Here is a 20,179-nt window from a genome sequence, read left to right as displayed (position 1 = left end):
GTCATAGGACAGATTGTGCTTCTTCAGGCGGGAACAGTATGGTGCAAGACAACCCTGCGCTGTAGACCAAGTCCGGTTCTCCTTGCACTCCTGCTCAAAGATGTGTCTGTCTCTTTCCAGTCTGTGTTGAAAATGTGTTTTGTAAGGAGCTGGTGGCTTGAGCTCGGAATCACAGACTTAAGTTGGCAAATGGGGCATGCTGCGACTTCGTCTGCTGCGAAAACACTCTCGGCACTGTTTATGTGTTTTGTTTGAAACATTTTCTGTATATATGTGTATTTTAAATTCTGCTTTCAGTGTTTGAAGTATTTTCATTTGTTTAAACTTTTGGTACGTTTTAATGTTTCTCTCTTTGGGAACCCTGAGTTGGGTCGAAAGGTGGCATAGATACGTTTTAAATAAATTTGAAAAATTTAAAACTCCTTTTGGTTGGCATGCAGAATTGCAACAAACCATTCATGTAGCAAGTTCCCCGTAGACACATTTGGGGAGTCTGACTTGAAAGACAAGCAGTCTCCGGGCAGGGTTGCTAAGACCCCGAAGGCTGGAAGAACTGGGCTTTATTGATGCAAGCACCACAATTGTACCTTCCCACAAGGGAGGTTGCACATGCTGGTTGTGCAGCAAAAGTGCAATGAACTGATGGATTAGGGATGACAGAGATGTGCCGCAATGCTGGGCAGTGCTTGAATGTCTTGCTAATTGGGCAAGAGAGACTGATTTGAGAGCTAGCATGCTGCAGCGCTTAGGGTATCAGACTAGGATCTGGGAGACCCAGGTCTGAAGCTTGTTGCGTGATTTTGGGCCTGTCACACACACACAGCCTAACCTACCTTGAGGGATGCTGTGAGCATATAATGGAGTAGAAAAGTGGCATAAGCAGCTTTGGGTCCCCACTGGGAGAAAGACAGGGTATAAACAAAGTAAATAGTTCTTGCTTTCCTGTCCTCCGAGACATCAGTTGTCTAGCTCCTGATGGGGGCAGCTGGATGGAGAATAAGCCCCTGCCCCAACTGGAGCTGCCTTCCCTCTCTTGCCACGTGCAGGCGGCCTTGAAGGAAACAAAAACAGCTTTCAGCCCTTTGCTGAGCATGATGTGTGTGTGTGTGTATGGTGGAGCTGGGCCTCCCATCTGCACTGCCGATCTCTCCCATTTCCAGGAAGAGCACTCATGGCACTCCTCTCCGGCTTTTGTTCCAGGCACCGGCCTTTTCTCTTGAGGCACCTGCCGCACAGCTAGCCGCCACCGAGCTGGCCCCGCGCCCGCCAGGCACCGTGGAGACCGTGGCTGCGGGGAACGGAGCCGCCCCAGATCACAGGGCCAGCCTGGATGTGGAGGGCGCAGCCCAAGTCACCACAAGTAAGTGTCCAGTTTGTTGTTTCCATCTGGCGCATGTGCGCACCTGTGCTCACAGGTGAGGCGGTAGACAAGAGGGCATTTATAGAAGACGTGGGCTCAGGAGGGGCAAAAGCCAAGCGGTGGAGTGCAGAGGGGGGTGAGTCAGGCGACCGTAATCCGGCAGGTGGGTTCCAGCCCGTCGGAAGTGATGTAAGCTTGGGCAGGGCTTGAGAAATAGGGCCGAGTGCTGGCTGTCTGGTTTCTTCAAAACAGACAGTGAAGAAACCGATGTTCCAGATCCAAAGCCCTGCCCGTGTTCCAGTTCCTCCTAAAGACCTCTCTCATCTCCCTCCGTCAGCAAAGTAGGACGTTCCTGAGCTTTTAGGGCCCCAAAGGAGGCCTGGCTGGGTGCCATTTCCGGGGCGCTCAGCATCCTCTCGGTCAGGAGCTGCAGCATTCCTGGAGCAGGCGTCTCACTCACCGGCACCTCACCTTCTGGGCCTGGCTTGTTCCAAGAGGCCCTCCAGGGCTTGGGGTGCAGAACCTGGCGCCCGTGAGAAGGGAGCTTTCCCCTGCCGCTGCTGGCTGCTTGTGGAAGGAGGAAGCAGCCCTTCCGAGACAATTGGGGCAGCCCATCACTGCGTCTAGGTTTTGATAACAGACACGTCACTGGCCAATCAAACAGCAAGGAAGCCCCGATTCCTACTTGGGCCCTGGTTTTTCTAAGGTCTCTGCTCGCAGCAATGCAAGGAACAGAACAGGAGACTGTCACTGTGGTCACCGAGAGAGAGAGAGGACTCAACAGGAGGAGGAATCAGGCATATAGAGACCCTTGTACTGTTTATTTGTGTAAATGGTTCCTCATAACGCCCAGGATGTGTTTGCCCACTGCAAAGGTGTCTAGAAAGCAGCTGACCAGAGGGAGAGGGGTCTGGAGAGAAAAGCAAGTGCATTTCCCCTCCCTAGCATTCACTTGAAGACCCCAGAAAAATGCCCTCCTCCACTTCTTCACTAATGGATGCAATTTGCCTTGGGCCGATGCAGAGAAAGGGGTGTGTGTGTGTTAACCCTTCAACATCCACTCTGTTTTGGGGAAGGGTTATACTCCCTCTCTCCCCCTTGCGTGGCTCAGAGGCAACTCGAGGCTGCGCAAGCTTGCAGTTTGCGAGCACGGCATGTGATTTACGGGACCCCTAAGCCCGGAGACCTAGACATTGCTGGCAGAGCTCCCTGCACTTGCTCTAGGGTCACCAGGCAGTGCCATTCTACCATAAGGGCTTGGAGAGGCTTCTTGGCAGAGGGCGAGTGTTTTACTGCCAGGCATCTGGGCGCCCTGGCCTGGAAGGGGCCATGTGAAGTTGCTTGTGTTAATGACCATAGTCACTTGGGAGAGAGACGGAGTAATGGCTTGGGAGAGATGCCTGCTGTATTTCATCCACCGGCTCCTTCAGGCAGGGCCTTTGTGTTCCTGGGATGGAACTTGGCTGCCCGCCAAGAAGGGAGGAGGCGCCAAAGCCGTGCCTGCTGTTTGGGGGTGAGATAAGGTTAAGGATGGAGGCTGGGTGTACTTCAGGAGGTCTACAAGCCAGCAGTCCCCTTTCCTACCACAATTCAGGGCCGATTCTGACATGACGCACATACACACACACTGTAGAGGATCACAAGTGTCACAGGGGAGTTTTTGCCCAATTTTGTATAAATTGGAATGGAAAGTTGGGCCCTTGTTATCCAAAGAAAGGCAGTATAGAATTTTTTGGGGGGAAGAGATTTTTTAAAACTAAATAAAAACTAACTAAATAAAAACTAAATGAAAGTTTGTTGGGGTGTTGCTGTGTGTGTGTGTGAGAGAGAGAGAGAGAGAGAGGCACAGGGACTGCATGGACGCAGATTCTGTATAAAGTGTACCGCTCACACAGCATGGAGGAACTGACAAAACCCACAAATGCATTAAACTGAGAAAAGGAAAAAGGGGAAAAATAACAGGCATTGGCTTGCTGCATTGCTGGAAATTGGTGGAGGAAGTAAGGTAAAAGTGCTTCTTTAATACCTTTTGAGAATCACTTCTAAAGGGTGTTTGTTCCTTTCTGTTCTGTAGCAAAAAACCTGCAGTTTAAAAAAATGGAAACGGGAGCAAATGTCTTGAGGGTTGGTAGAGCTGAGCGATGGGGACAGGATAGTATGGTTTTAGCGGGCCAGGAGGGAAGAGGGTGAGTGTCGGGCACAGCCTGATAACAGGTGCTTGTAGCCCTGGTTGGGTGCCCGGAGGAAAGGCCTTTCTTTCTGAGATGCCCCTGAACTCACCACAGGGAACCCGCCTGCAAACTGCACAGCCTACACTGGTCCTTGTTAGTGAAGTGGGAAACCAGGCTGGGCAAGAATATAATTGGTCTCCTGGCATTACCCGTGAGAGAGAGAGAGAGAGAGAGAGAGAGAGAGAGAGAGAGAGATCCATCAATTCCTTCTGTCAACTGTGTTCAGAACTGTGCAGCTCTCTATCATGTCCCTTATGACCAAACCACACATTAGGGCAAAGTTATGCTAAGCCAGGAGTCCCCATTGTCGTGCTCGTGGGCACCATGGTGTCCGCCGACAATTCACCTGGCGCCTGCCAAGTGTTTTCAGAAAGTGGGCGGGGCTCGTGCCTAGCATGGCTTCCGATTAGCTGTGCAGGTTAAAATAACGTTGCTTTTGTGGCAGCTGCCCCCACAGTGCTGGTTTCATTCTCATTCCTCTTTTCCAGTGTATTTTTAAAATTTCCCCTCTTCTCCTCTGCACTTGGGTCTTTTTCTGGGGAATCAGCCTGTGGTCAGCTCCACTTCCTGCTGCAGGGTTTTTTTTTTTTTGGATGTGTCCATCACACTATGTCAACATTCCAAAAGGTGCCTACAGTCTCAAAAAGGTTGGGGACCCCTGTGCTAAGCTAACGCGTGTGTGTGTATGTATATGTATATATATAAAATTAAAACCGGAAAGAAATTGCAGTTGGAAGGGGTCGCTCTGCTTTTTCCCACCGAGAACTTTTCCTGTTTAAAATCTCACATCCCCCAGCCCCTTCCCATGTCCACAAGGAGGAAAGTATGTCAAAACCGTCCAGTGAAACCACAGTGCTTCTGATGTGCCTTGGGAACCTGAGGCCGGTGCTTCCGTTGTCTGCTTCTTACGCTTGTTGGCCAATCTGTTGGGTTTCCAACCGGCGTTTCATCCCCAAGATTGTAAGGAGTCCAGTAGCACCTTTAAGACTAACCAACTTTATTGTAGCATAAGCTTTCGAAAAGCTTATGCTAAAGTTGGTTAGTCTCAAAGGTGCTACTGGACTGTTTACTATTTTGCTACTACAGACTAACACGGCTAACTCCTCTAGGTCTCCCCCCAAGATTGTTAGTGTCCAAACCATACGGCTGCTCAGGCTATGGGGCAGTCCCCGTCATGCTGCAACAGCTGGCTCCCTGAACAAAAGCAGCCGGTGGAGAGGACTAGATGGTCTGAATCGGGCCCTCAGCCAGTCCCTTAAGCAGCCGGACCTTGCAGGACGCTTCTGCTCCCAGGTGCTGTCATTTCCCATTTCTCCAGCAGATGGCAAGTCAGGCCCCTGATTCAATCACCCTGCCCCCCCCCTTTATCTCAAAACAGAGGCCATGCGGTTTCCTTGGGCCCTGGAATCACACACTTGGTGCTTTGTGTTCCTTTCTCACCCAGATGGTGCTCAAGGCAAAGTGTGGCAGGATACAAAGCAGTACCAAAAGCATTCAGAAGCAATGTTGCAGGTATATTGTCGAAGGCTTTCACGGCCGGAGAACGATGGCTGTTGTGGGTTTTCCAGGCTGTATTGCCGTGGTCTTGGCATTGTAGTGGACACTGAGAGATCTCTGTCTTTTGGTGCTACACCTCTGAAGATGCCAGCCACAGCTGCTGGCGAAACGTCAGGAACTACAATGCCAAGACCACGGCAATACAGCCCGGAAAACCCACAACAGCCAATGTTGCAGGTAGTTAGCTGTGTTGGGCTGCAGCAGAACAGCAGAATTTGAGTCCAGTGGCACCTTTGAGACCAACAAAATTTCCAGGGTGTGATCTTTTGAGAGTCAAAGCTCCCTTCTTCAGTTACCCTTGGTATCTAGTATCTATCTTTGGTATCTGAAGAAGGGAGCTTTGAATTGCCAAAGATTATACCCTGGAAATCTTGGTCTGGAAGGCACCACTGGATTCAAATTCAGAAGCAATGTTGCTGTTTGTAACAGCTGTCTGCCCTTGCCTTTCCTGAGGCAATCCTGGGATTCCTAGGTGCAATCCTGGGATCGGGTAGGCAGGCTCCGGAGCTTCACCCGCTGGATTTCAGCCTGCCTTGCAACAGCCTTGCCCTAAAAGGTCCCTAAACCCAAACAGTCGAGTCATTTCTGAGACGTGGGTGCCAGGCGCACTTGCCTGGGGCCGTGATGCTGGGATCGGGCAGCCGAGCTCAGGAGCTTCACCCGCTGGATTTCGGCCTGCCTAGAAGTGGCCCTGCCAGAAAGTGCCCGCAGACTCAAACAGCGGCGCCCTGTTCAGAAGCTGCCGCGTAATCCAGCCGTCCAGGGCAGCTGATGGGGGTGGGCTTGTGCGCCCCCCCCCCTTCCCAGTTTTCTCTAGGGTCTGGTCTGCGCCTGGCTTCCCTTCCCGAGGAGGATGCCGCCCGGGGGGCTCCCATGAGAGCAGGTACGTGCGCGCGCGCGCCTGCCTCGCCCGGGCCGCGATCCGGCGCGCGTCTCCTCGGGAGCCGGGCCCCTGGCCCTCCGCACGTGCTCGGCAGCTGCGCTCGCCCCTTTCCGAGCCCGGCGGGGGGCGCGCAGGGCGCTGCGCGCTGCCGGCGGTGACTCATTGGCGGCCGCCGCTGGAGAGGAGCAGCCCGGCTGGGCTGGGCTGGGCAGGCCTGGGCGGGGAAGAGCAGCAGGAAGTGGCGAGCGAGGCAGGCAGGCAGCCAGCCAGCCGGAGACGGGCAGCCGGCCTCCCCTGCCGCCGCCGCCGCCGCCGCCCGGCCGTGCGCTCCGCTCTGCCGCCGCGCCAAGTTGGGCCGCCCGGCCGGCAAAGTTAGGCGCGCGGCGCCCGGCGGGCCATGGAGGAGCGCGGCCCCCGCTGGACTGGCCGCCCCGGCGCCGGTGAGTGAGTGAGCGGGCGGGCGGGCGGGCGCCGCGGCGCCGATGCCGGAGGGCGCGGAGCGGGCGGAGGTGCCGGGCGGGGGCTGCGGAGGTGCCGGGCGAGGGCAGGGGAGGGGAGGCGCTGCGGAGGCGCCCGCGTGGCCTTGGGCTGGGGCGGGGGGCGGATCGCGGATCGCTTCGGGGGCGGCCGGGGAGGCTGGAAGCGCCCCCCGGTTCGGAAGCTCCGGCTGCAGAGCGCCCGGGAAGGGGGGCCGGCCGGGGCTCCTCGGTGGCACAGAGAAGGCGCTCTGTGCATGTTCAGAGCGGCGGCAGGCCGATGTGTGTGCGAGGGAGGCAGCTTCGGGGGCCGAGCGGGAGAGATGCTGGAAGCGCCCCCCCCCCGCCCCCGGTTCGGAAGCTCCGTGCGCCACGCATTGGGGAAGGGGGGAACGGACTGGGACTCCTCGGGGGCAAAGCGAAGGCGGCGCTCTGTGCGTGTTCAGAGGTTCTTTGGCCCGGTCGTGTGTGCGTCTAGTGGGGCAGATGTGTGTGTGGGAGATAGCTTTGGGGGCCAAGCAGGAGAGATTTTGGAAGCACCCCCCCAGTTCGGAAGCTCCATGTGCCAAGCACTGGGGAAGGGGGAAACTGACTTGCAGTCCAGGTGGCAAAGCAAAGGTGCTCTGTGCGTGTTCAGAGACTCTCCTTTCTTTGGCCCGCCCGTGTGAGCATCTAGCATGAACAAATGTGTGTGTGTGTGTGGGGGGGGAGATAGTTTTGGGGGTCAAGCAGATGTGTTGGAAGCCCCCCCCCCCCGAATCAGGAGCTCATTTTCGTCCAAATGCTTGATTCTCAGAGGCAAAGTGAAGGTGCTCTGTACATGGTCAGAGATCCTCTCACTGAAGAAGGAAGCTTTGACTCCTGAAAGCTCACACCCTGCAAATCTTGTTGGCCTCTAAGGGGCCACTGCGCTTGAATCCTGCTCCCTTCTTTGGGATTGCTTAGAAGCGCGTGGTGGCGTTCCAACAGTTGTAGAGGAAAGGGACCCGCCTGGTTTGGGTCAAGGATGCTGATATCAGTTATATAGTTAGGAGATCTTAGGGAAAGTTTGGGATGGTTTTTGGTGGGGTTGGCTGGCCACATGAGGGCTGGGCTCATGAAGTGGTGCTGTCTGCTCTTAGAAGGTGGCTCCAGGCATTTGGGGGGCACACATCTCTGCCTGTTTTGGTTGCCTGGCCCTTAGCTTCATGAGACCACAGCAATGCTCCGTGCATTAATTAGCCTGGGCTACTCCCTGCCATATTACAGCATTGGGGTATAAATTCAAAAATGAGAACTGGTATCCCAACCCCCCCCCTACCTGATGTTCATGTTATATTTTGTGTGCAATTATTTTAGAAATCTCCCTTGAGATCATGCATTTGGTTTTCAGCTAAGAGGTAGACCGGCCCATTTATATAAACAACGGCTAGTGCAATATTCACGAGTTCAGCCTTGGGACTGAAAGCCGATTTTGGCGCAAAAGCCTAATAAACTTTGGCACCGACGCGATCTAACAGTGTTAAGTGCTCCTGTAGGGCTATTCAGGAGCAGTTGCCTCTTTTGTTACTTTGCTTTCGATAGGTGCAGATGTGTATTGAGTCTCAAAGAGTGTAACCCCTTTTTGCAGTTGCCTGTGGGGAGCCCAAGCAAGGTACTTTTCGTCTCATCAGGAGTATTCCTAGCCCTGCCGTTGTAGACGTGCAAACACAACTTGTGACCCGGCAGCCTTGATGACCCATTGTTTGGCTTCAAGGGCCACCGCTCACTTGCTCAGGCCTGCTGTAAACATACTTATGGCTGCCGGGTTGCGCAACTGAGAACAGCTCCACATGTTCCCGAGGGAAAAGGCCATCTTATGCCAGTGGCCACAGGGGATAAGCACAAGTTCCTTTTCAGACGTTTGGAGAAACACCCGTAGCCCGGCAGACATTTGGCTGGTGGCACTTCCCCATCATGAACTGTAAGAGGCTGACAGCGTGCATCTGTTCCCACGAGTATGATTAAAAGAGTATGCGCTAGTTCTCGGAAAAGGTAACTTTCCATGTTTTTTGCACCTCGCAGTGCCACCCTCAGATATTTGGTCAGAAGTAAAGTGGGAAGGCAGGCGCTTACGTACTTGTTTATGGAGCTGGGCCTCTCATCTTATGCGCGCTTTCCAGGGAGGAAGCCCTATTGGGCACTATAGAATTTGCTCTTGAGTAATGCCTGGAATTGTACTGTGAAATGGTCTTTGCCCCAGAGGTCTACAATCTAAGGACAAAGCCTAAAGCGGAAGACCGAGTCTCCTGCATTGCCAATGGCGGGACTTGTTTGGAAATGCTGCTATTAACATCCTCAAGCTTCGGATGGCTGACTCTCTCTTTGAAGTGCGTGGCTGTCTCTTTTTTCACTGGCTTCCCTGCCAGATAATTAGAAGGGCCAGGACCTCGTTATTTGCTCCTCTCAGGCGTGTGCTCCGTTTTATACCCCATGTAGGGCAGATACAGAGAAGAGCTCTGTCCAGTGGCTAGTGCGCTTGGTCCAAATCTAGAGGCGTGGAATGGGGGAGGTGGACTCAAAGCTCCAGCTTTGTGTGTGTGGCTGTCTGATTTAGGAGACGTTGTGATATAGAATCATAGAGTTGGAAGGGTCCCCAGGGTCATCTAGTCCAACCCCCTGCAAAATGCAGGAAATTCACAACTACCTCCTTCCCACCCCAGTGACCCCTGCTCCATGACTTTAAAAAAAGGTAAAGGTAGTCCCCTGTGCAAGCACCGAGTCATTACTGACCCATAGGGGGGACGTTGCATCATGACGTTTTCTTGGCAGAATTTTTATGGGATGGTTTGCCATTGCCTTCCCCGGTCATCTACACTTTACCCCCAGGAAACTGGGTACTCATTTTACTGACCTTGGAAGGATGGAAGGCTGAGTCAACCTCGAGCCGGCTACCTGAACCTGGCTTCCGCCGGGATCGAACTCAGGTCACGAGCAGAGCTTGGGCTGCAGTACTGCAGTTTACCCCTCTGTGCCACGGGGCTCCTCCATGCCTAGAAGATGGCAAAAAGCCTCCAGGATCCCTGGCCAAACTGGCTTGGGGGAAATTGCTTCTTGACCCCAAAGCGGCTTGGCATTACCCTGGGCATGTAAAAAAAGGGCCACGAGAACGAAGCGCTGATGTAACCCTTCCTGCCGTCCCTCTCACGATCGGCCTAGGTTCACAGAATCAGCATTACATGTGCAAAGTTGCAGTGTATGACAGAGAAGGATGTGACCTTCCCCTGGCAGATGTTTGGGCCGTTTTACCTTTGAAAATGTGAGACTGGGTGCAGCAGTGGATGGGCAGCTCTTCAGGGCCAGGAGGGTGTTATAATAATGCCTCGTGCCTCAAGCTCTTGAGCCCAGGTGCCAGGCCTGTCTTTTTACCTGGCGGGGGGGGGCAGGATTGAATTTTTTTGCTGTCATGGACCTCTCTGGGTGAGGCCTTCTGTCCCCCAAGGCTTGAAGCTCACAGCCTGGAGAAGGAGCGGGCAACCTTTGCTCACCCTTCCCTGCACCCTCACCCATCAGTCTCTTCCTTGATCCCAGAGCCCTTTGAGGTGACATGAAAAAGATTACAAAATGGATCACTTCCTCTGTTGAGACAGACATCCTGGCAGTTGAAGGGGCTCCCTGCTTGTGTTCTCCACCTCCACTGCGTAGCTGAATAAGATGTACTGAAAAGAGCACAAGACAAATGAAGGTACTTTGGGAATTCATCAAGGAGAAAACGCAAGCAACGCTGGCCTTAATAAAGGAGGGGAGGAGTTGAGTTTTACTAGTGGCCCGTTGTGAGTAACACCCATCTTTACACTCACTTCTAAACTAGTCTGTTCCCATTTGCTTACCGAAGAGTTCTGTGAAACACCGAAGCCTGCATACTTCCTTACCAACCTTTTTTCATTAGTTTGTCTGGCCCTTGTACTCTACAGGCAGTGCCATGGAGGTTTGTTCCATCCTTCCTCTGGGGCTTTTCCTTCAGAGTCCTGTTGGAGCCTCTGGCGGCACCTCCTTTTCCTTTGTCTCGGGTTCAAATTCGAGAGCACCTTTGGTGACCCAACTGTGTCATCCTTTAGAGCTGGCTGCCGACTCTGTTCTCTCGTGCCTTGTGACTCTCTGGGTAGGGCTAGGGGATGTGGCCGGCAAAAGAGGCAGAACCAGGCAGTGCAAGTTGGTAAAGGAGCAGTGTGTCTGTGTGTTTGTCTGTGGGTGTGTGAAGGGGATGGGAATTAGGCCTGGGGGGGCACGGATGGAGAACAGCTGGCCCTCTCTCATCTTTGTTCAGGCTGTTTTCCTTGCTCATTCAATAATGTGCTTAAACAGTTCCCTTGACTGCACCAGAGAAGTCACGGAGCCATTTTGTGCATTGTCCCTCTGTGTTTTGCCACTGCGTATGCGTAATAATCCTGAGTGTACCTGTAAGAACCATGTGTTCCCTAGATGGGCATGTTACAGTCATGCTTAAAATGTTCAGGTGTACCCTTACAAAAGGCATGTGCAGGGGCTCCTAGAAGCACGCATACATGTTCATCAGCCCCAGCTTGGGAGGTGATCCTCATGGGAATGTAGGAAGGGAAACGGTTGCCTCTCCCTGGAGCCCATAACGGCAGAGCTAGTGGATATATGAGGACCACGCGGTGCAGCAGTTGGAGTAGGATTGGAGAGACCCGGGTTCGAATCCTTACTCTGCCACGGAAGCGTATTGAGTGGCCTTGGGGCAGTTACATTCTCTCAGCCCAGCCTACCTTGCAGGGTTGTGAGAATAAAACAAGGAGGGGAGAACTGTGTTGCTTCATTGCGATCCTCTTAGGAAGGGAGGGGTAAGAGAGATGGGAGAGGAGCTCGGGATCACGCCAAGCCAGGATGGGACCCAGTCAACAGAGGCCACGTGGGCATTGCATATGGGAAGGAGAGGAGGAGAGTTGACGGGAATGCGACGTAATGTTCGTCCTTCAGCTCCCAGGCTCTGGGGCGTCTTAAAGGCCACGGAATCCTCCTGCATTTCCCTTGTTCCTTCAGGGATTTCTCAGGCCCCGACTGGCTCATGGCCCAGCCTTCCAGTTGGCCACGAGCCCTCTATAGGCTCTGCGCGTGAGGCCAGCTTCAGAGTTGGGCATTCTGTCGGCAGTTTGGTGCCAGCAAATCAGGCCTTCTCTTGCCCGGCTTTGTCTGGAACAGCTCGGCCCCGCTCCCCGGCCAGCACCGGCTCCGTGCTGCTGCCCCTGCAGAAGCCAGTTTGTCCGTGATTAATTGTCCGGCCCTTGAAGCCAATCCTGTGGAAGATTCAGCTGGCTTGGGCCAGGCGGCCAGCCTTGGTCCCACACCCTGGTGGGCTCGCTGCATCTGCCCCCGGAGCTTGTACGGGCAGTGCCTCCTCGAATGAAACGAAACAGGCTGCCTTCCTCTCCAGCATAGCTAGTTGCAAACAATTGCAAACAGTCCCTCCTTCTTGTTGCCTCCTGTTAACTTAGTTTGTGTTTATAATGTCTCAGCGGCTGTGCTTTTTTAAAATGACCTTGGCCTAGTGTTCACCCATTTCTTCTCCAGCTGGTTGCTGCATATAGACTTTGGGTAGGCACTGGGGCCAACCTGGCAGTTATTTGTAGTGTTACTAGCATGGGGGTTGACGGTCAAATGTTCAACTGTGCGGTTCTCCGTGCATTAACGTACGTGGTTCTGAGTGAGTGTGCACGTATGATTTTGAGACAGTGAGCTCATGGACCCCTGGGCCATATACGTGCTACTGGACAGGTCTAGCCATGGTGAAGACCACCATGCCCCGGTAAATACCAGTGTGTGTTGTGTGTTTCTGCCCAGGAATATGTGACCGTAGCATATGTAGGATTGGGATTGCATGTGGGCTTTTGTTTATGCTGGAGCACATGTGATAGTGCGGTTGCACCTCCCCTTGGCTGCCTGTGCCAATGCCTGCTGGTTCCAAGGCAGACGGATCTGCAGTGGAGACGGAGGCTTTGGCTAGCGGCCAGGAATCTACTGTCTCTGGTGTAGGTGGAGGCCAGGGAGGCCAGACTCAGCGGAGAAGAGACAGTTTGGTTGCTTCCTAACACACCAGGGGCCTTTCAGGGTTATAGGTTGAGGGCGAGAGCCTGTGGAAGGAGTGGAAAAGTACTGTTGCTTTCCAGCTATAGCCATCCTGGGACTCTTCTTCTGTAGCCAGGGAGGGGAAGCAAGGGGACACCCTTGCCCCTGTGCAGTCAGGTTGGTGGAAGGGAAGAGGTGTTTCCACTGAACCTTATGGGGCTTTGAGCAGGCCTTCACAATCCATTCCTCACCCCTGTGAACTGGCTCCATTAATAATAATAATAATAATAATAATAATAATAATAATAAACATTCGATTTATATACCACCCTTCAGGATAACTTAACACCCACTCAGAGTGGTTTACAAAGTATGTTATTATTATCCCCACAACAAAACACCCTGTGAGGTGGGTGGGGCTGAGAGAGCTCTGAGAGAGCTGTGACTGCCGCAAAGTCACCCAGCTGGCTCCAAGTGGAGGAGTGGGGAATCAAACCCAGTTCTCCAGATTAGAGTCCCACTACACCAAACTGGCTCTTAACCACTACGCCACTACACCAAACTGGCTCTTAACCACTACAACAAGTTGCAGGGCAGCTTAGAGGAAGTGATTTGCTCCTGGCTTCCTAGTAAGTCCATGATCGAGTCAGGCTGGACCCAGATCACGTTCATTGCTGTATCCACTAGCTCACACTGCCTACCCTTTGGGACTCTTGCCCAGAAAGCCTTGTGGTTGGCTGTGCCCTGTCCTCTCTGGACACAGGGAGAGTGCTGACTTGGGCCCACAGCTGAAGGAGAAAGCACAGCTGCTGGCCCAGGACAACGATTGGCAGCTCAGTGCCCTGTGCTGTGGTGGCTCCATTCAGGCCCGTGGTGCTTAGTGAATTGAGTGACAAGAGTACGTTTCAAAAGCCGCTGTCTTCTAGATAAAACCGTAGCTTGTTTTTCTGCTGCATCTGTGTGTAGCTTCTGGCTGTGCCCTGTCTCCAAGCTGGTGTCGGAAACCCCCCGAAGTCTTGCTCGGCTGTGCACCCGTGATCCTTGGAGGTGCCCGTGGTGGCACTTTGCCCGGGCTAAGCAGGCAGCTTTGGCCTGTGCTGCTCCCCCTCTGTTGCCACTCTGCAGCTGCGATTGAACGGCTCGGGTCTTTGGGGCTTGCTGCTTTGCCTCATCCAGCGAGCCTCGTGTTCGTGTTTGGCAGGCGGGCAGGGCAGCCTGTTGTGGCAGCTCCAGTCCTTTCTCTTCTAGGAGGACACATGATCTCTCCCCTCCCTCCTTCCGCCCCTTCTTTCCAGGAGCTGTTCTCTTCCCAGAGCTGTGGGAGGCAAACCTTCTCTAACGCCCAATCTGCGCTCTCTCCGTTTTCTGGCTTTGAAGCTGGATGGCAGCCCAGAAACAGGAGAAGACGAAGGGGGCGGTGGCAGGGCTGTTAATCTCTCAATGGGCCAGAAGATTGCTTTTCCACCCCCCCTCGTGGAACCCCAGGCCGTCCCTTCTGAGGAGGTGTGAATGGGGGACCTAGAGGCCCCCCCCATCGACATTATAGGGGCGTTGGAGGTGGGGAGAGGGGAAAAGGAGGAAGATTCTTTAAGAAAATGCAAGATTTGGGTCCAGGAGCGCCTGAAAGACCAACTAGACTTCCCTCGAAAATTCCTACCCTAGAAATCTGGTTGGTCTTTAGGGTGCCACTGGATCCTTATCTTGCACTTCCGACTCTTTTATTACCGACCAACAGGGCTACCCGCTTGAAACTATTTTTAAGAAAGTGGGAAAAGCGGAGAATGAAATAGTGCTTATCTGGAATGGCCTGAGAATTGTAGGCCCATCAGACTAGAGTATAACCTGAGGCCGTCTCGTCTAAGCTCTGTTTGAAAGGCACCGCTGGCTCCCCCCCCAACCATACCCCTCTCTCATCAGCTCACACAATCCAAGCCACTGTGAAAGCCTGGCAGAGAGTGCGTGCCCTGTGCGGGACAGTCGCAGGACCAGCTATCTTGAGACAGCCTCCCGAATTGCACCCAGAATGAGAAGGCCCTTTCTCACCCAAACATCAGTCTCCGTGCAAGAGCAAAATTCATCCTCCAAGTTGTCCCCGAGGAAGATCCATTGGGAACAGCTTCACAGAGCCGCGCTCCTCTGGCTGCCTCATGGCTGGCTTTTGAGTGTCCTTTGTCGGTGCAAGTTTGCAACCTGCCATGCTTGCTTTCACTCTTTATTTCCCCATAATGTTTCTCTCTGTCTGTGGGTGAGTGTACATGAATCCCGGAGGAGTGGCCGATACTCGCCTGGCCGTATGTGTGTGTTGACGGTACGCTTGTGTGTGCTGTGGAATGCTTGTGAACCCATCTGGTCGAATGTTTGCTTGGGTTCCTTTCTCGGTGTGTTGTGTCTGGTTGTGCATCTATGTGTGCACTCTTTGTGTATGCTTGTGCATGTGTGCAAAGGAGATTTGATGCGTCTGGGGTTTGGTAGAGAGGTCTGTGCTGGCTCATCTTGTAACGAAGGGAGTGACCACAAAGCAACATTGCAGGAATGGTCTTTGTACTTCTTTTGGTGAGGTTTGGTTTTACATAATTATATCTTGCCCTGCGCCTCCTAGCCTTTTGACCCTGCTATTTACAGCCCCCCCCTTCATATGCTGAAATATAATCTGCCTGCCTGCATTTGATGAAGCGGGCTGCAGTCCGCACAAGCTTCAACTGGAATGAAAACATGTTGGTCTCTCAGGTGCCGCAAGACACCTGCTTATTTTTACGCCAGCGAACAAACGCAGCTGCTTCCCCGGAACGATTCCCCCAGGTCCCAGGCCTTCTGCCACATCGCAGCAGGGCCTGCGGAGGGTGAACGGGGCTGCGAGCCCACCTCCCTGCGCTGAAATCCTGCCGCTCTTGGGAGAAGAGAGAAGCGGTGCTCGACTGCTTGCTTTTCGGCTGATAAGGGCCTTTGGCCTTTTTCTAGGCCTTCTCGGAAGAGAGTCGGGTGTGTGCCGCCTTTTCTCCTTCCCTGCCCAGATGGGGCTCCCGCTGGGCCTTATCTGGCTCTCTTCACCTGCCTGCCTTCGCAGCTCCTTCTGTTGGAGAGGCATCTCAGCACCGTCCGCATGTGAGGCTCTTCCTGCTTCCCAGAATCCCTGCTTCCATCCCACGGGGTCCCTCCTTTGGCTCTTCACCTCCCATTTGCAATGCAAGCTGCACTCCTGGCGCTTGGCAGCTTTTTCCTCCTTCGATCCATTTTGAAGTCTAAAATCCATTTAAGTCAAGAGGAGGGAAAGTTACTGCCTCTAAAGCCCTTTGCGTTTAACAGTAAATCCTCTTTACTGCTTTGACACAGCCTCTTAGCACTGGCTGCCGCGGGGAGGGGGAGGCGTGGCGCGGGACTCTCCCAGGTCGGAGGCAGGTCAGGAAGGAAGTTTGTGTGTGTGTGTGTGTTTTGGAAAGCAACATGGATGAGATGTGTTCGCGGGCTGGCAAGGAGGAAAGAGAGTTGAGCCCTGTGACCTCATATCCCAAGTTAGCCTGTTGTGCCTTCCTGGAGGGGTGTCCAGCTGCACAATCTGTCCGTTCTGTTAGGGCCATGAAGGAAGCTGATCTAGAGCAAGGTGCTCCAGGACTGTTGCAGGGGGTTCTGAATGTGGAACATAAAGATTACGTGGGGCAGTGCGGACCAATGGGCGGAGGCAGGGCGTTGCTTAAAAATGGTATATAGAAACCCAGTCATCCTGGAAGCACCAGGCACACTGTCTGATTCCCCAAGTACTAGAACTCCAGGATTGCCAGTGCAGCTGATCGTTAGAATTGTTTCCTGCTGCAACATGAACTTACGGAACTCACTGCCACAAGGTTAAGTTGCTAGCTTAGAGGGCTTTAAGCAGGAGTGAAATCCGAGGAGGGTTATGTCTGTTGATGGCTCTCAGCCACAAGCACGGAACGGCGCTATATTTTCCTCTGCTTGCAAGTTGCTGGAGACGAGCAGTTGGGAGCTTTGCAAGTAGAAGGCTCTTGCAGCGCTGCTGTTAAATGCTCTAGACTGGACGTCAACAGACTTCTGGGAAAAGGAGCCCCTAAGTTGTGGGGCAGCTGCCGAGTCTCCGTCCATGATATATGTGTGTGTGTAAATGTTTGCCTTACTTGCTGTTCCCGCCTGATGTGCATGTTGGGTTTTCTCTGGGGAATCTGTCAGAAATTGCTCTAATACGTGGCAAGATCTTTTCTAGGGTCTGCTACAAGTGGCTGCCAGCAGCATCCATCCAGGTGTGCTGCTGAGGAGGAGGTGGGCTAAGGTCTGGGACTCAAGTTGTGCCAGCCAGTCGGTGGGCTCTGTGCTCTGAGATTACAACCACACAGAGAAACAAGGGTGGCTAGAGTTTGAGTGACCTCCTCCGGTGGTGAGGGAAGCATGTGCCGCTTCTAACGATGTGGGGTCTGCTCCTGGCATTCTGCCTCTGCGCTTGTGTCTAGCGGTGCTGGTGCTCAGCACCTCCTCCTGGGCGTGAGGGGGGAAAGCTGCTGCCGCAGACGATGGGGCTTGGCCTTGCTTGGAACCACAGAGCGGGGGAGAACATCTGCCTGGGTTTCGTCGCACGGCTTGGCTCTCTGGCTGGCTGGCTGGCTGGCACTTGCTGTTCAACAGAAGGCAGGAGATGGGTCGAGAGCAAAACCATGCTCTCTGATGGATGAAGCACCACCGTTACTCTCCCGCCTGCCTGCTCGGAGGAGAACCAGTCGGATTATTCTTTGGAATCCTTTGTGTAGCGTGGAAGTGGCTGTGCAAGAGAGCTTTATGCTCTTTGTGTGCTGTTGATCCTCACGGCAGTCCCTTCGGTTTGGTTGGCTAGTCTGGGAAGAGCTGTGGTTCAGCGGCAGAGCACCTGCCTTGCATGCCCAAAGTCCCCAGTTCAATTCCTGGCCTCGCCGGTTTAAAAATTGCACCAAGGAAAGACCCTTCTGGGCTGGAGAATCTGGGAGGACGGCTTCTAAGCAGATCTTAGAAGATCTTGATGGCCTTCATGGTGGGGCAGAATTCTGAGCCAGAGTCTGCCATGCTGAGATCCCACCCCCTAGAGGCTGAAGAGTCTCTTTACACGAGACATCCAACACGTGAAGAACACGTGTCGGGAGATGCAGTGTTCTCCGGGAAGGGTAGTTTAAAAAGACAGAGCCGGGGGCAGGTAAAGGCTTTGCTATGCACTGAAGCTGTGTAAAGGGGCTGTGCAGTGCCAGAATGGAAGTTCCAGCTCATTATAACCTCTCCAGGTCCAAGCCTGGCTCTGGAAGGCAGCTCCAGCCCATTTCCATTCCTTGCTGCCCTCTGGTTGCCATACCACACAGTTTTAGACTGGAGAGGTGAAATTGACAGAGCCTTCCTGTAGGCGAAGGTGAAATTAACAAACCCTCTGAGGAGTGATCTCTGCCAGCTGTGTCTTTTTAAACTACACTTCCCAGCTCATATTGTGTCTCTGTGCGCTTGACGAACGCACGCTGAGGTGTCTCGTGTAGAGACACTACAGAGTCTCTAAAAGCCTGAATGCTCTTCAACTGCCGGGGGAGGAGAAAGTCCCCAAACTGCTCTGGTTTGCTTTTTTTAACGAGAATGTAAGGACAGCCCTGCTGGATTAGACCGCGTGTCCATTTGGTCAAGTGGGGCCATGGCCTCTACCCCACCCTTGTATTTGGAGGAAGCGTTCTCAGCGTGGAGGCTCTGTTTAGTCAATGTGGTTAATAGTCACTGATGGTAACTCCTCTCCAGGGATCTGTCACCTGTGAGCCAGCTAAACAGCGGGCCCTGGCTACATCCTGTAGTTCCAAAGGCTAACAACTGTTGGAGTGTCGGAGTGAAGCAGGGTTTCCTTTTGTCTGTCTTCCACCTTCTCCTTGTCCATGTCCTGGTTTGCTTGCAAGTTCTGCTATTATACCAGAGGGAGAAAAAGTTCCCTCAACTTTCCCAACTCCTTGGATAATTTTATAAATCTCTGTCATGTGTTTCCCACAACGGTCTTTTTTGTAAACTTAAATGCCCTAAAACGACTTAGTTCCCCCCCCCCGGGCAATGTGCCAGCCCCTTGATCGTTTCGATTGCCTCTTTGGCTCTGTCTCCCGCATGAGAGTTTCCCTTTTGAGATAAGACCACCAGCAATGTGCGCTGTGTTCCAAAAGTGGCCACACTGCCGATGCATGTCAGCGTGTTGCGATCAGCCAGAACGGTCCTTTTCCGGTAGCCGTTTATCTATCTGCTCCTTGCTCGTTGCTAGCTCTCATAGGTCAGCAAGAGTGGTGGTGGTTCCTTTGTTCGAGGCCTCTGCCCTTCCAGTTCCTGAATTGTCCTTTCCTCCGCTCTTCCTGGTTTCCAGAATCCCAAGTCCGCCAGCTTGATTTGCTCTCGCTGGGCAACACAGACCGTGCCTTGCAAATCTGCCAGTTCACTGTGACTTCCACAGGTATCCGCTGTGCTGTTTCCCTCTGCCTTTTCAGTTTAGCATCTGGACTCAGCACCTACAGCCTCCAAATGTGCTGGTCAGTCAAGAGGAAACGCCTGATCCTGGCCCAGGTCAGTGGAGAATTGGAACGGCAGCTTTTCTGCACGTTTCTTGCCGCTTTGCACCCAACCTCCCAACCATTTTCTTTGATCTAGACCCCTGGAGCCCTCCCTGCTGCCTGCCTCTGTCTGTCTCTCTGTGCCCTTTCCCCTGCCTGCTTTGTTATCTTCCTTCCAAGCCCCGTGACCTTGTATGGGCACAATTGCCTTCTTTTATTTGTCTTCACATGTGCGGCCGCCCACGCAGCAACTTTGCTAATCTGCCAGGCGGACTCCTCCCTCCCCGTTCCTCCTTCGCCATTAGCTTTCCAAGACTACTGTCTCCCAAAATAATGCCGTGTCCTCAGCAGCTGAAACAAAAACAAAGCGCAACACCCATTCTTCCAGCAGCAAGCAATTGTTGTACCTTCTGGTGGCGGAGCCTGCGTGCTGCAGTTTGGAAGCGTGTGAATGTTGACAAAGAGCTTGGGTGACGTCCTCCCCAAGAGAAAGATTCAAGGCCAATAGCGTCTTAAAGACCCACAAGTTTTCAAGCTCATACTTGTAAGTATAAGTAGAGGAGTTCGTAGAATCATAAGGCTGGAAGGTACCTATGGGGTCATCTAGCTCAACCCCCCACACAGTGCAGGAAATTCACAAGTATCTCCCCTCCCCATACCCCCGGTGACCCCTGCTCCAGGCCCAGAAGACGGCAAAACCTGACCCCAAAGTGGCAATCGGCATTACCCTGGGTATGTAAGAAGGGGCCAGGAGAACTCAGCACTGAACTGAGTTCATGATTTTAGAAGGCTGGAAGTTAAGAACAAGCATCTAAACTTATGAGCTGGTATGAAACCCTCTGTGTTTCTTGGCAGGCATTTTCTCCTCCTGAGCACTGACCAATACCCAACTTTGCAAATTTTAAGAAGCGCCTCGTTTTCATCGTAACCGTTGTGTACAATGGTCTGCTGACCTCATTTTACAGCTGAGGTTGGGGGCACGATTGTATGACTTGGAACTGAAGACTCCCAGGTTTTATTATTGTTTGTTTATTTGTTTCATTTAGGGTTGCCAGCCTCCAGGTGGTGGCTGGAGATCTCCCGGAATTACAGTTGATCTC

At 53.2% G+C, this 20,179-nt stretch overlaps 1 protein-coding gene across 1 annotated transcript in view; it reads left to right on the top strand.

Annotated features, from left to right (window-relative positions):
- Positions 1 to 20,179, top strand: part of GSE1 (Gse1 coiled-coil protein) — a 350,542-nt gene that overhangs the window by 99,576 nt on the left and 230,787 nt on the right. The window contains exon 2 of the mRNA XM_055000396.1: positions 1,201 to 1,360. The gene's annotated coding sequence lies outside the window, so the exon portion shown is untranslated. The remainder of the gene's footprint in view (positions 1 to 1,200; positions 1,361 to 20,179) is intronic.

Source organism: Eublepharis macularius, chromosome 16 (assembly GCF_028583425.1).
Source record: "Eublepharis macularius isolate TG4126 chromosome 16, MPM_Emac_v1.0, whole genome shotgun sequence".
NCBI classification, from domain to species: Eukaryota; Metazoa; Chordata; class Lepidosauria; order Squamata; family Eublepharidae; genus Eublepharis; species Eublepharis macularius.
Note: the sequence above shows the minus strand (reverse complement) of the source record. Positions and strands in the feature narration are given on the sequence as shown.